Source organism: Sander lucioperca, chromosome 14 (assembly GCF_008315115.2).
Source record: "Sander lucioperca isolate FBNREF2018 chromosome 14, SLUC_FBN_1.2, whole genome shotgun sequence".
Taxonomy (NCBI): Eukaryota; Metazoa; Chordata; class Actinopteri; order Perciformes; family Percidae; genus Sander; species Sander lucioperca.
Window position 1 is genome coordinate 7157876 of NC_050186.1, and position 17515 is coordinate 7175390.

Genomic DNA, 17515 nt, shown 5'->3' on the forward strand with positions numbered 1-17515 from the left:
CTTTAGATCACATGTGGCCCTAATCCTCTTCCGTAAAAAGTCTTATGGCATCATGTTTTAAATGAAAGTCTGCCCAGTTCATTGAATTGTAACCTGCATTTAGCAGCACTCTTCCATCTAATGCACACATCATTTGCCAGCATCCATTAAATATACATTTATGAATATATATAAATTACATGTTGACATCATTTGCACTGAACATGTTAGTTCATGTGTTTTTATAGTCAAATAAAAAAAATGAGCAGCTAATAATGTCAACGCTGGATTTAAAAAAGAAAACGAGGGAAAACACACATTGGCTTGTTTGCCCTGCATCTGGTAAAACCAGCGCAGTTTGGCAGTATTTTGATTTGCTAGAAAATGGAAATAAGGTTGTGTGCAGGCTGTGTCAGAATACACTGGCAGACAACCACTCAATGCAATTTAATTTAGAGTGTCAAATCATAACAGAAGTTATCTCAGGACACAGATCATTATATATACATTTGGGTAAATCTACAACCCTCTGCTGCCCACACTACTGCACTGTCTGAGCCACGGCATGCTCTCATCTAGGTCTGATTATATTAACAGATGAATATATTTTCTGATGTTTCAGTTAACCAGCAGACAGGAGCCCAAAACAAAGCACACGGTTCATGTAAGGGTTAACGATGGGCCAAGTGTCCATTATCAGGAATTAACGGACGACGGCGAGGCCGGAACCGTTCCGACGCCAACGTCCATTTCACGTATTTAGGAATAGACTGTGAGAGTCGTGTGGACGCAATCCCCACCCACTGTTATTTTCAGTATTTTGAGTACAGTCCCTTTTAAATATAGTAACATCAGGCCGTTTTTAAGGTGGCAGGAATAAACAAGATAATTGCATTAGAAACAGAGTAATCCTCTTAGGCGGAAATCGCAGGGGTTAGGGGGTAGGGCAAAAAATGCAACTTAACAACGTTTGGAGTCCCCCCTCCCTTGCCTCACAGTGGTTTGGTCCACTGCTTGGTTTTCTCCCTTTACTTAACGGTACGCAGAAGTCCAGTCCGATGTAGGGGTGGGCGATACTGGGAATTTTGGTATCGATCCGATACCAAGTAAATACAGGGCTAGTATCGCCAATACCGATACCGATACCGATTTTTTTACTTGTAACGTCACGATCATTGAATAATTGTGATTTTGCCTTTAGTTAGTTGATTATGATTATGATAAAACATAGGACAAAGATTTTAGGCAAATCTAAATGTTTTTATTTACTAACTAGAACAATATAAAACAATGTAACGGTATAAAAATAATAACATAACAAAATATAAATATAACAAAGTCAACAACACAACCAAAAATACCTTCCATTACACACAGATATCTGTGAAAAATAAAGTCAGTTGTGCAAAATAAGTAAACAAAAGTTTGTGAATTTACTTAAGCTTAAGCCACAATGTATAAATATGAATATAACTGTTCTGACTCTCCGCTCTCCGCCTCCGGCAGTGCAGGGAGGAGAGAGAGAGAGAGAGAGAGAGAGAGAGAGATGCGCTGTTTGCACACTGCACACAGACTTGGAGAGACGCTGTGCTTGCATGAATTCAGGAGAGAAACTGCAACAAAAGTATCAATCTCATCACGACAGTATCGATCTGATACCAATACTCATCTTGGTATCGATACTATCGATATTTAGATCGATACGCCCAGCCCTAGTCCGATGGGACTTGTGGGAAAGATCGAATCGCGTCAGTATTAGGCTGGAAGGCCATTTTATTCACTTGAAACGTCGGATAAAGTGATTATTTTCTCTAATACAGATGATGCTGAGTCATTAATAAATTATTCATGACAAAGAAATTATACATTTTTTCCACGAATCCACTATGTTAGCAGGTATAAAGTTACTCAGCTTGTTTGGTAGCTTGTTGGATAGTTAGTTAGCTAATGTTAGCTTGCTGATTCCACCCACCGTGCCGTCACGCTACACACTGGTTATTAAAAATGAGCCGGACAAAGTGTCACTCATCTGGCGACAGCGTTGTGCTTTCCTACGCTGGGACAAGAGTGTGAATGACACATTAAGTTGTTAAACTTTTCTAATGTAGTCACCGGCTGGCTGGCTAGTTAGTTAGCTAGCTTGCTAGGAGGCTCAGTTCTCAGTTCATCATCATCTGTATATTAAAGAAAAGAATCACTTCATCTGATGTTTAAAGTGAATAAAACAGCCTTGCCAGCCTACTTACTGGAGCTCCACAACTACACATATCCTATACTAGTACACTTTTGTATGTATTATTTGTTTTCCCTAAAACAATTGCTCTTAAGAAATGTAATGGTTATTGTTAGATGAGATTTACGCCCATGGTCATCCTCAACATGTGCTGTGTCTGGTTTCAGAACAATGAGGACAGAACTGAGAACAGTAAGATATAAAACAGAAGGTAGGCCTTACAGGATGATTCTTCCTTGGCAAGTATCATGTTTTTCCCAAATGATGTACAGATTTTTAGGCATTCTGATATCAAATGGCTTATAAAGTGGGCAGCAGGGTGAACAGGCTTTGGCTGGGTGAGAATCCTTTGGGCTCAGCCCAGGCACCTGGCTCACCCATAGGGCTGGGTATCGCTCCAAAATGTTCGATACCGGGGCCGATAACAATACCGTGACTTTGATACCGGTTCCTGAACAATAACTATTTTGATACCAGTTTTATAAAATCCATTGTAACAAAAAGAAAAATTACACATTACAGCACAAATCTTTTTATTCATTGTTCAGCTCCTACTGCATCAGGGTACCCGCGGGGTCTTAAAAGTCTATATAATATAAATATAATATTCCAAAAAAACAGGGCCGTTAAATTCTTAAATTTCTTTAGAAAGTCTTAAGTTTCATTCACAAAGTTCTAACATTTCTTTTGTCCTTTCATAAAATTAAACAACTCCTTCATTGTTTTGTCACAAAGCATGTATTACTAGCATGTAGTACTACAATTAAACAATACAATGTTGGAGTAAGTTGAAGTACTTCGTAAACAATCATTTTTATAGCCTATAATCCTTTCTGATATTCATTATATCTTACATACTTTTGCCAGTATGTTCATGAAGTTGGTATTAAATGTCATTTTAAATGGTGTTAAAAAGGTCTTAAAAAGTCTTAAGGTGCTTACACACCAACCAGACGGCCGACCGTCGACAGTAAAGCCAGTCGGACTGATCAGTCGGGTCCCCGAGGTCCAAAAAAATGCCTCAGAACACACTGAGGCGACGTGTTTCTGAAAACATTTTAAGAGAGAAATAGGCCGTGCAGTTGTTGAATCTGTCTTCATTTCAGATCAACAAAGGTCAGTTTAAAAGATTTTCGTCAGATTTTGAGCGGCTCATCTGCTCGCCATTTCCTGGTGAGTCCCGACTGCCCTGTCTCCGACTGAGCATGTCAGGTTGGCCAAAATGAAGGCCGACAGCTCCTCCAACGGACGACGGCACGGAACACACCCAACAGACTCGAGTCACTGATCTCACCAGACTGTCTGACGGCCGATAATCGGCCCGGTGTGTCAGCTCTCTTAAATGTAATTTGTGGAAACCTGGGGGTACCTTGTACTACGTGAGCCGTCTCTGTGTAACGTAGAGTTTTTCCTGCGTGTCTCTACGACGTGTAACGTTAGACAGCCAATCACAGACATTATTAGATCTTGGTAGAAGCATGCTGCATGCTGATTGGCTCACTGACGCTGATGAGATTTACTCCTTAGGTATTGAAATTGGGTTTTGAATGACGAGGCATTTTTCCATACTCGATACTTTAGAGGCACTTCGGTCAGTGCCTAACAAGTATTGAGTTGAGTACCCAGCCCTACTCAGCGGTATCACTGATGCTCGGTAGATGTGTACCCGTGATCCCTCAGAGCCCTGCCGTGCTGGGCCGTGCACGTCCCATGCCAGTTTGTAATGTTTTCTGTCAAGATTCTTTTTACTGCTCCTCTGTGAAAATGAACAAGAACTTCACATGGGAATTGTATTGTCAAACATTTACATACGCATTCTTACAGTTGAACAACTCTGCATTGAGAAAATCTGACTTGCTGGCTTCCTATAATATTTAGAACAGTGACACTGTCCTGAATCAGGGTGTTTCCTGCATAGAGGTTTTAACCAGCCCCAAAGGAAATTCACCAGCACCAAGAAATACCAGGAAAATGCATAGATTTCTGTCAAATAAGGTAGCACAGACTTGTTTCGTTTACTGTAAGCAGACCGATCATGCTTACTGCCGTGCCTAGTCTCCCCCCCCTCCCCCCAACAGGCCCATTCTGAGCCAGGAAATACCCTGCTGAATTATATTGTGTAATTTCATTTGGAGGGTCAGTGTACATCAGCTGTTATTCCAGGAGTAAATATCTTACAGCAGCAGGGGTGGCAACGTATTCACATTCTTTACTTAAAGGTCCAATATGTAATATATTTACTGTAATAAATCCAAAATGACCCCAATGCATCATCAGATATTAAGGAAACATGCAAGTTGAAATACTATCTATCTGACAACAATGCTAATGCCAGTATTTTCTCCTTTTGAATTGTCTGTGTTTTGGCCTGTGTGTTGGTATTAACTAGGGGCGTTCAAAAAAATCGATTCACATTCGAATCGCGATTCAAGCTCTACCGATTCAAAATCGATTCATAGAATTCCAAAAATCGATTCATATTGTTTATTTTATTTATTTTTTAAATTGTATGTCTACTGCAAACACATGGGAAAAGTAACTACATTTACATACTGTGAATCGTTTTTTTAATCGAGAATCGTTTTTGAATCGAAAATCGATTTTTCTAAAAGTTATAATAATAAACAATTCCAATAAAAGATATCAGTATTTTCCTGTAAACAGAAATGTGTGATCTGCCTCAGTTCAACAGCAGCATCTACATCTGGCACCTTCTACCATCATGTTAAATCAAGTTATACAAACTAAATGAAAAATCCACTGAAAATAGGACGTTTCTGTTAACAATCTGTGATATGTAACATTATTCCAGCATTTATCTTGTGGAAAAAACAGTAAATATAATAATTAAAAGAGTAATAAAAATGTTATATCAAATGATGCACCAAACATTCAACTAAATATTTCACATTGGATTCATGTCCAATGTCTTTATCATCAGAATCAGAATCTTTCAGCTTTCATCAGATTTATTGGCCAAGTATACTTACATACACAAGGAATTTGACTTCGGTAGGTGTTAACGCTCTATACATTCAACAAATAGACATGTAGTAGTAATATAGACACATACTGTACAATAGAGACAACAATATACATATAGGCACATATCAACATAATATACAAAAATACAAATATACAAATAAGACATAATATCAAAACAAGTTCACATGGAGTGGGATGTAAAGTGCAAAAAGTAATAGTGCAAAGTAGTGTGCAAGATGCATATTGGAATGATAAGTATGTAATGTGTAGAGAAGTGGGTGAGTGGCCAAAGTGGGGATAACCCCTCTTATCAAGTGTTCAGTAGAGTGATGGCAGTGGGAAAGAAGCTGTTCTTATGTCTGGATGTTTTTGTGCGCTGGGATCTGTAGCGCCTGCCAGAGGGGAGGAGGTTAAAGAGAGTGTGTGCAGGATGTGTGGGGTCTTTGGTGATGTTCTCTGCCCGCTTCCTGGTCCTACCAGTGTACAACTGGAGGGAGGGCAGGGGCCACCAATGATTTTTTTCAGGTATGATGATTGGCTAATTGCATTCTTTCAAATCTCGATTTTGATTTGAAAACGATTCATCGTTCTGTTGGTTTATCAAGCGCTGAACGGTTAATTTCTGATCTGCTGCTACATTGTGATTTTTTGACCGGACAATTGAAAACAAACCTTAGCGTCGAACCCTATACTGTAACTTTTATTCTTGTATTTCATATCTGTCTTCTTCTATTGTAGCTGTTTTTGTGTTTTTAATTGTTTTTAATTGCTCTCTAATGTTTTATGTGAAGCACTTTGAATTGCCTTGTTGCTGAAATGGGCTGTAGAAATAAAGCTGCCTGGCCTTGGCCCAGTAACTAAAGCTGTCAGGTAGAACTTCCCTCTCAAGTGGAGCGGAGTAGAAGTAGAAAGTAGTAGGGCTTCACAATATGAAGTCAGTGTTTTAGGGAATGATCATTTTTTGTGTAATTATTCTCATTTCATTGAAAAATAGTAAAATGAAAATGCTTATAGACTTTTTCTGTAGTCTGTAGGATATGATCTGTAGGCCGGGACGTCTCTGCAGCACCACAGTACTTCATTCAGAACGGTTTAACACATATTTAGCCTTTAACAAATATTGCGCCCCCACTGCGAGTTCGATAAAATTGCGATTAATTGTGCAACCCTAGAAAGTAGACTCAAATGAAAATACTTCAGTAAAGTACAAGTACCTCCCAATCATACTTGTATACAGTATTTAACGTAACAAGAGTAGTTTTAAACACTAAGTAAGCAGGGGCGGGGCTAGAAGGGGGGCACAGGGAGGCACCGGCCCCCCTCTGAAATATAATTGCCCCCCCCAAAAATCCACATAGGGCTAGTGTGCTGTCATTCTGACAATCCTGATTTCCATTGGATCAGAGTACTGTCACATCTTCCCAGCCCTCATCACATGACCAATTCATGTTTCCATGACGACTATCCAACAACCACGGAACCAGCACTGGAGTTGTTTTTTATTGAAAAAGTGGCAGACTGAGAATATATGATAATATGTAAGGGATAATGTAGAGCGAGGCAGTTGTTATAGCGAATACAACCCCGACAGGGTGATCAGCCTTAACATTATACTGCTTATTACATGGCTACTATTGATTTTAAAAGGAGTTTATTGATTTAAATACATTTGTATTGCTTCCGCTAAAGAAAATAGTCTGTTCCGTCTCTACGGTTGGAATCCTGCGTCCATAGCAACGTAAACTCTGTAACTGTTTAATGCAACCCTTCGTCTATTACTCAACACCACCTTACGGACTGTGGTAGTAGCATAGACTGTATACAGTCTATGGGTAGTAGCCGTATATTTTATGGGGTGCTGCTGTGGTGGACAAATGACCCAGCTGCTGTTTTAATCACTGCAGGAATTGACACAACATTAGCTGAAGCGTTGTAGTGAGCTAGCGGGCTATCGGCTGCTCTAATTCACATTAAACTAAACATTCCCGTTGATGGTGAAGTAAGACATGGTGAATGGCTTCTTTGGGAATATTTATGTTGACGTTTATGTCCTTATTCATCTTGTTTCCTTTTTGCACAGCCGCTGCATGTTGACACCTGTAAGGTAAACATGTTGCGATGTAAGCTAACTAAGCTAGCGTTGTTGTGCCTACGGCTGTTACTGCGTAGCGATTATAGACCGTATATAAAGATGTAGAGATCATAGACCGTATATATAGATGTAGAGATCATAGACCGTATATATAGATGTAGAGATCATAGACCGTATATATAGATGTAGAGCTCATAGACCGTATATATAGATGTAGTGATCATAGACCGTATATAAAGATGTAGAGCTCATAGACCGTATATAAAGATGTAGAGATCATAGACCGTATATAAAGATGTAGTGATCATAGACCGTATATATAGATGTAGAGATCATAGACCGTATATATAGATGTAGAGCTCATAGACCGTATATATAGATGTAGTGATCATAGACCGTATATAAAGATGTAGAGATCATAGACCGTATATAAAGCTGTAGAGATCATAGACCGTATATAAAGATGAAGAGATCATAGACCGTATATAAAGATGTAGTGATCATAGACCGTATATAAAGATGTAGAGATCATAGACCGTATATAAAGATGTAGAGATCATAGACCGTATATATAGATGTAGAGATCATAGACCGTATATATAGATGTAGAGCTCATAGACCGTATATATAGATGTAGTGATCATAGACCGTATATAAAGATGTAGAGATCATAGACCGTATATAAAGATGTAGTGATCATAGACCGTATATATAGATGTAGAGATCATAGACCGTATATATAGATGTAGAGATCATAGACCGTATATATAGATGTAGAGATCATAGACCGTATATATAGATGTAGAGATCATAGACCGTATATATAGATGTAGAGATCATAGACCGTATATATAGATGTAGAGATCATAGACCGTATATAAAGATGTAGAGATCATAGACCGTATATATAGATGTAGAGATCATAGACCGTATATATAGATGTAGAGATCATAGACCGTATATATAGATGTAGAGATCATAGACCGTATATAAAGATGTAGAGATCATAGACCGTATATATAGATGTAGAGATCATAGACCGTATATATAGATGTAGTGATCATAGACCGTATATAAAGATGTAAAGATCATAGACCGTATATAAAGATGTAGAGATCATAGACCGTATATATAGATGTAGAGATCATAGACCGTATATATAGATGTAGAGATCATAGACCGTATATATAGATGTAGAGATCATAGACCGTATATATAGATGTAGAGATCATAGACCGTATATAAAAATGTAGTGATCATAGACCGTATATAAAGATGTAGTGATCATAGACCGTATATAAAGATGTAGTGATCATAGACCGTATATATAGATGTAGAGATCATAGACCGTATATATAGATGTAGAGCTCATAGACCGTATATATAGATGTAGTGATCATAGACCGTATATAAAGATGTAGAGATCATAGACCGTATATAAAGATGTAGTGATCATAGACCGTATATAAAGATGTAGAGATCATAGACCGTATATAAAGATGTAGAGATCATAGACCGTATATAAAGATGTAGAGATCATAGACCGTATATATAGATGTAGTGATCATAGACCGTATATAAAGATGTAGAGATCATAGACCGTATATAAAGATGTAGTGATCATAGACCGTATATAAAGATGTAGAGATCATAGACCGTATATAAAGATGTAGAGATCATAGACCGTATATATAGATGTAGAGATCATAGACCGTATATATAGATGTAGAGATCATAGACCGTATATATAGATGTAGAGATCATAGACCGTATATAAAGATGTAGAGATCATAGACCGTATATATAGATGTAGAGATCATAGACCGTATATATAGATGTAGTGATCATAGACCGTATATAAAGATGTAGAGATCATAGACCGTATATAAAGATGTAGAGATCATAGACCGTATATATAGATGTAGAGATCATAGACCGTATATATAGATGTAGAGATCATAGACCGTATATATAGATGTAGAGATCATAGACCGTATATATAGATGTAGAGATCATAGACCGTATATAAAAATGTAGTGATCATAGACCGTATATAAAGATGTAGTGATCATAGACCGTATATAAAGATGTAGTGATCATAGACCGTATATATAGATGTAGAGATCATAGACCGTATATATAGATGTAGAGCTCATAGACCGTATATATAGATGTAGAGATCATAGACCGTATATAAAGATGTAGAGATCATAGACCGTATATAAAGATGTAGTGATCATAGACCGTATATAAAGATGTAGAGATCATAGACCGTATATAAAGATGTAGAGATCATAGACCGTATATAAAGATGTAGTGATCATAGACCGTATATAAAGATGTAGAGATCATAGACCGTATATAAAGATGTAGTGATCATAGACCGTATATAAAGATGTAGAGATCATAGACCGTATATAAAGATGTAGAGATAGGCTCTCACCAGATCTGCTGTCATTGCTTGAATTGGAGGACAGAAGTTGCTCCATGTTTCCCCACTTTTTGCCACAGCTGATAAATTATCCGGACTTCTTTCAGCGAATTGATTGATAGCTGTCCTCCAGAGTGAACAGAACTGCATCTATGGCAACGCTCTGCTATGCACGGCAACGGTCTGTTATCAAGAAAATAACAGACTACATTAGAATTCAACCAAGCCATGTAATAAATGATAATATATGATATATAGTTTGTTTAAAATGAAAACAAGTGAAACTAATAATGAATGTGATGTTTTATTTAGCAGAATTACATTATGTTGTTATGTTGTTGCTATCCTATCCAAGATTCCCCCCCCCGTCTCCCCCCGAGTGATTATTGGTCCCCCCTGTGCCACCCCACCTAAAAAATCCTGGAATCGCCCCTGGTTTGTAAGTATTGTCAAACGGAAAAACAAATACTTAGTTAGTAATGAGTCACGTAAAACTACTAAAATCTGGACGTAACATACGCCATGGACGTCATTGCGTCACTCCCGGTTTTGTTCTGTTTATGACTTTGAGTTTATGGGAGCAGTGCTTCTGTATGGCACCACAGGAACTCTTCTCAGAGTCTGGCTTTTTCAGCTCTTCCAAGAATCCTGGTGCTGTCTCTCTGTGGTCGGAGCAAGGACAGTGTCCCTGATCAATATCACGCTTGTCTGGTTGAGCAATGATCAGTAATCCTGTCACATGGCAGCGGCATGGTGAATACTATTCACTGTAGGAACAGGATTCAGCGAGATTACATGTTGTTGTCTCATTAAAGTACACAGCAAATCAGTCCCTCCAGGATTTCGCGGCTTTTTTTTAAGATTGTTGCAGCCCAAAATGCCTGATTTTGCAGGAGCTTTTGTAAAAAATTGCGATAAAAGTCGCGATGTTTGTTGCAATGAAGTTGCAACAAACAGTAACAGGAGACAGTAAAAGTTGCAAAAAAGTAGCGATTTTTTTTTTTTGTATAGTTCTTTAAAAATAAAAAGGAAACTTTGGAACTCTGGGCTGAGATTTCCTAGGAACCTTACCAAAAAGGCTCAGGATGCTGCAAATGTTGGTATAATATGAAAATGGCTGGTGGATTTAAGACAAAAAATAATAATGTATTGAATTAATCAAATTTGAACATATGTGTCAGTGGCTTGTTGATCTTTACATTGTTAGTTGATTTCCTAACCTGGTCTGGGCTGGGACACACATTCATACGGTTTGATAAAGTACTGACTTTAACTTATCATTGCACTTACAATAACGAGCACAGCTGTCCTCAATTTAGGTCATTGTGTTGTCTCATCTCCTTTTTATCCTGCATCCACCGTGTGTGTTGTTTGTGTGTGTGTCTGTGTGTGTGTTTGTGTGTGTGTGTGTGCAAGCGTCAGTCGCGGGGGAAACGGAGCAGCCCCGCCCGCTGCAGATAGCCGACAGGATTGAAACGGCAGCAACTTTAGAGTGAAAAATCGTTCCAGCGTACATTGATGTTAAAATGTATACAGGTTGGCAGGACGGTCTGAAATGTTCTGCACGGTCTTTCGCTGTACGTTTTTCTGGTAAATGTGAGATGTTCGAGTCACACACGTCTCGTCTTCTTATCACAAACATGGAAATGATCAACCCGTTCTCACTCCTGCTTGGTCATTGGCTCTCAGAGTGCATGTGGGACTGCTGGGATTGGTTGAAGTCGCGGGAAACTTCAGGTTATTGGTCAAATTTGCGGAAAAGTTGCAGTGATTGGTCGAAATTGCGATTTGCACCAAATTTGCGGTGATTGGTTGAATTCGCGTGAATTGGCGCGATCGTGACATCGTGAAATCCTGGAGGGACTGGCAAATATTACAGATTAAATCATGTTACAGCAAGGGACTCCCAGCCCTTTTTGGGTATTGGCAAGTTTGGAAGTTTTCAGAGTTGATTCAAACATTCAGCTCCCTGACTGGAGCTCCCACACTTCACAGCTGAGGTGGAAAACAACTAAAGTACTTCAGGGAAGTTGTTCAAGAGGAAATGCCTTTTGCTGGTTGTCGACGGCGACCCGTCGCGTACGACACTCAGGGACGCTCGAAAACAGAATATCAGTAGAAAACTGCAATTTAAAATGTAACTATCATTCTTTTTTTAATGGTGCCTTTTGTGTTCAGCTCCACATTCAATAAAATGATGTAAGAAATAATTTCCTTAAAGTTTTTTTAGATAATTTGCAAACTGACAAATATCGGCCAGGATAATCAGCCAGGGCCGATAATTGGTTGATCCCTAGAACTAAGTACATTTTAATATCTGTTTATTTATCGCAAGCAATATCGTTATCGCTATATTCAACAACTTTATCGCATATTTTCTTCCTATCATGCAGCCTGACTTCAGAACTTGAATAGCGGCCATTCCTCTGGGAGCTTTTCTTCTTTTTTTCTCTACTTGGAGATGCAGTAGGTTCCAGAGATGTACACAGCAGATTGCCTGGGTAATGGTTCTAATTATCCCTGAGAGGTTAGCCTAGCACTGCTAACACCATTCACGGTAATGACCAACCAGTGTTACACTGCTGCCTGCCTCCTTTTTCTTTTTATGGCTGGGGTTTTAGGACTTTGTTACGGTGGCCCTGAAGTGCAAATCACAACAGCAATAAGAAAAACGCGACGGCAAATATGAAAACACGACAGCGAATATGAAAACACGACAGCAAATAGGAAAACACAATGGCAAATAGGAAAACACGACGGCAAATATGAAAACACGACAGCAAATAGGAAAACACGACAGCAAATAGGAAAACACGACAGCAAATAGAAAAACACGACAGCAAATAGAAAAACACGACAGCAAATAGGAAAACACGACAGCAAATATGAAAACACGACAGCAAATATGAAAACACGACAGCAAATAGGAAAACAAAACGGCAAATATGAAAACACGACAGCAAATAGGAAAACACGACAGCAAATATGAAAACACGACGGCAAATAGGAAAACACGACGGCAAATAGGAAAACACGACGGCAAATAGGAAAACACGACGGCAAATATGAAAACACGACGGCAAATAGGAAAACACGACAGCAAATATGAAAACACGACAGCAAATAGGAAAACACGACGGCAAATAGAAAAACACGACGGCAAATAGGAAAACACGACGGCAAATATGAAAACACGACGGCAAATAGGAAAACACGACGGCAAATAGAAAAACACGACGGCAAATATGAAAACACGACGGCAAATAGGAAAACACGATGGCAAATAGAAAAACACGACGGCAAATATGAAAACACGACGGCAAATATGAAAACAAGACAGCAAATAGGAAAACACGAAAGCAAATAGGAAAACACGACAGCAAATAGGAAAACACGACAGCAAATAGGAAAACAAAACGGCAAATATGAAAACACGACGGCGAATATGAAAACACGACGGCGAATATGAAAACACGACGGCAAATAGGAAAACACAACAGCAAATATGAAAACACGACAGCAAATAGGAAAACACAACAGCAAATATGAAAACACGACAGCAAATAGGAAAACACAACAGCAAATATGAAAACACGACAGCAAATAGGAAAACAAAACGGCAAATATGAAAACACGACGGCGAATATGAAAACACGACGGCGAATATGAAAACACGACGGCAAATAGGAAAACACGACGGCAAATAGGAAAACACGACGGCAAATAGGAAAACACGGCGGCAAATAGGAAAACACGACAGCAAATAGGAAAACACGGCAGCAAATAGGAAAACACGACAGCAAATATGAAAACACGACAGCAAATAGGAAAACAAAACGGCAAATATGAAAACACGACGGCGAATATGAAAACACGACAGCGAATATGAAAACACGACAGCAAATAGGAAAACACGACGGCAAATAGGAAAACACGACGGCAAATAGAAAAACACGACGGCAAATAGGAAAACACGACGGCAAATAGGAAAACACGACAGCAAATAGGAAAACACAACAGCAAATATGAAAACACGACAGCAAATAGGAAAACAAAACGGCAAATATGAAAACACGACGGCGAATATGAAAACACGACGGCGAATATGAAAACACGACGGCAAATAGGAAAACACGACGGCAAATAGGAAAACACGACGGCAAATAGGAAAACACGGCGGCAAATAGGAAAACACGACAGCAAATAGGAAAACACGGCAGCAAATAGGAAAACACGACAGCAAATATGAAAACACGACAGCAAATAGGAAAACACGACAGCAAATATGAAAACACGACAGCAAATAGGAAAACACTTCAATAAATCACAAAACACAACGGCATTAACTTCTACCGGAAAAGGTAGGGCCTATCTAGCAGTGGACGGACCCTCCTGATTGGACAGACACACTGTCTGTCTTTCGCGCTCCCAAATCACCCACAATCCTATGCGCGCGGCTTTGCCGGCTCGTTAAAAAAACAACAACAATGGCGGACCTAAGTGGAAGTTGGAGCGGCATCGCTGATGGCACAATTAACATTTAAATGTAAGTATATTTAGTGTTTGCCGTACATTTGTTATCACCGTTAATGTGTTACATCAATGTCAAGTGTTACGCATTAATGCTGGTACAAATTGCTATTATAATTAGGTAGATACACCCCGAGCTAACGTTAAGCTAACTGAACCTATCATTTAACATTAGGCTGTTAGCTAGCTAGCTGTGTTGCTGTCTTTTATGCCATTTTTGCCAATCTCTTTTTGTAAGCCGTTACTGTATATGCGTAATGTTAGCAGAGATTTAGAAATTGGTGTGTTTATCAGTTGTAGCTGCAGGATTGGAGGTAAAGCTGCACCTTGTTAACTTCACTAGCAACGTTAAATGAAAGCTAAAATGTATGAGTAGTTTCCCATGTAACAAGTATAACATTCCGTTATAGCATTTATAATGGTAAAGATCTTTTTCTTGTGTTTGCTGTCTTTTAACAGGGACTAAGGAACAAATGGAGGCTGCACTACAACGCTGAAGTTGGCATCCGATTCGCAGCTTCCGATTCGGCAGTTAAGGGGAAATTTAAGGGGAACTTAAAACTGTCCGATTCAGCAGGGAAACATAATTTACATTGCTAAGTGACTGATCCTCCGTTTTTTGAACCTCTTACTGTATTGAATGAGTGTTAGTCATTAAGGTAAATTATTAATTATGTCTAAAACACACTTTTAGATTTGTGAAAGCTTTATTGTCTTTATGAGAACACAATAAAGGGAGATTTCACCGTTTTTCTAAACTTGTCAAATCGGGACTAAATTATCCCAGAGAGTCTAAGGAGTCTTAAAATCACAGTTTGAGATTTGTGAAAGCTTTATTCTATTTGTGAAAATGCAATAAAGGGAGATTTTACTGTATTTTTCACATATAGACTACATTGGACCAGGTCCAGATCCAAAACCACAATACTTAAGACTTGTCAAATCAGGACTAAATTATCCCAGAGAGGCTAAATAAACTTTTATTTTATTGCCACAGCATGGCCTTTGCTAATTGACATTCAACGTACAAGTCCACGTCTCTCCATGTCATTTCTTATATCCATGAGCAGGTCTTCCTTCTCACTTCAAAAGAAAAGTAGAAAAAGTTATTTTTACCTTTTGGAAATCAATCCAAATATCGTCATAGATTTGCCAGTGGTTTAATTTACTCTTCAAATCCTTCTCCTTCAACATAAGTGTTGTTTTCTCACCTTTCCTCAGAAAAAGAGGCAGGACTGAGTATTTATTAAGATTTTTTTTAATTCATACTTCATAGGCCATTGTCTCAGGTGAGGAGCAACCCCACTTCTGGGGAACGCTGGGTCCCGATCTTCTTTGATGATGAAACCCAGCTGGACAGGATTGTGAAATACCTGTCAAACTTCCTCGACAGCTGTGACACACTCTCTGATAAAGTGTGCACCATGGTGTCTTCTGACAGGATCAAATACATCCTAAATGTGTTGCTGTCAGAGATAGGTCCACAGCAGTTCCACATTATATTCATGAAGACATTTTTTTCTATGACTTAAAGTGGCTATATGTAACTTTCAGTTTGTGTTAATTCTAGCGGCCACTTTGGACAAAAGTGGTAGTATTTTCACCACACCTGCTGTCGTAAAGGTCTTTTCTTTATGGTGCTGTATTGCCCACTGTAGATTACCAAGTTTGCGTTACCGTGTTTACACAAGTACAGGGGAAGACCTGCTCATGGATATAATAAATGACATGGAGAGAGTGAGTTAATTCTTGTCCAGTTTTGACAAGTTTAGGTATTGTGGTTTTGGATGTGGACTTGGTCCAATGTGGTCTACATATGCAAAAAACAGTAAAATCTCCCTTTATGGCATTTTCACAAATAGAATAAAGCTTTCACAAATCCCAAACTGTGTTTTTAAGACTCCTTAGCCTCTCTGGGATAATGTAGTCCAGATTTGACAAGTCTAGGTGGATCTAGACCTAGTCTAATGTGGTTTATATGTGAAAAAAAACTTATTGTGTTCTCATAAAGACAATAAAGCTTTCACAAATCTAAAAGTGTGTTTTAGACATAATTATAAATTTACCTTAATGACTAACACTCATTCAATACAGTAAGAGGTTAAAAAAACAGTTTTAAGTTCCCCTTAACTGCCAAATCAGAAGCTGCGAATCGGATGCCAACTTCAGCGTCGTGGCTGCACTAGCGTCACCAGAAGGGAGAGATGAGGAGGAGAGGGAAAGCAAAAGACAAGCAGGGAGACAGAGGCCAAAAAGAGATGTTGAATAGATTATTTGCTATATTAGAGATTGCCATTCAAAAAATAAATGCATTAAATTAACTAGTTTGTCTGTGTCTTTTAAGTTTTTGGGTGTGTATATAATATAAACTGTTTTTCAATGTTTATTTTTCCATCAAATTATGACCTGGACACAGGAAACTTCTAACTGAGTAATTATATTCAGATGCTACCTGTTTTAATAACTAGTTAGGTATACAAGCTCTAAAAAGACATTAATGAAACGTGTATCTTTATTATAACATTTATTCAAACATTACTATATACTGTACACAAGTATATTCAACATGAAGCGGCGATCAGACTCAGCTCCCGATGATGGTGTTGCTTCCGGACTGCAGACAGAAGGAGAAAGATTAGGTTAGTCCAGTAGTTATCCAACCTGTCCTGGTAAGATTAGGTTAATCCAGTAGTTATCCAACCTGTCCTGGTAAGATTAGAATTGTATCACAAGTATATTTAAGCATACTGAAACATGAAGGTACTTCATGTAACTGTGTAGTGGTGTAGTTTCTTCATCATGGTCTTAACTGACAACTGTTGACCATTTAACACACTAACACCTACCTTTACTGTATTAGTGGGTGTTTATCAATGGAGGTATAATGACTTTTCATATGTTGGTTGTAGCCTTGTAGCTTGTATGTTTACTGTACTATTTACCCTTTCTCACTTGCAGTTTAATGCATATCATACTGCCTGTGGTAGCTCATTAGCTGGTAGCGTTTACCTTGTAGTTGCTGATCATATTTTGCACTGCATTTGTCTGAAAGCTAGAAGCTACTGGACAATGAGCTAATGTTGCATACATGCAGTAAACTACAAGCTAATGTAAACGGTTAGCTACTGCAATTCTCCTTACCGGTAAGTGTTATGACTACTACAAACATGAACTCCCACGAGTTTTTAATTTATTGACATGGGATAAATAAGACAAAACGACTATCGGTGTCAGTAACGTTACCTACCTTTGCACGTTGCGAGCA

The 17515-nt window shown here is 38.5% G+C and overlaps 1 protein-coding gene across 1 annotated transcript in view; it reads left to right on the forward strand.

The window, feature by feature from the left end:
• Positions 1-17515, forward strand: part of slc27a6 (solute carrier family 27 member 6) — a 46484-nt gene that overhangs the window by 1503 nt on the left and 27466 nt on the right. The window lies entirely within an intron of this gene.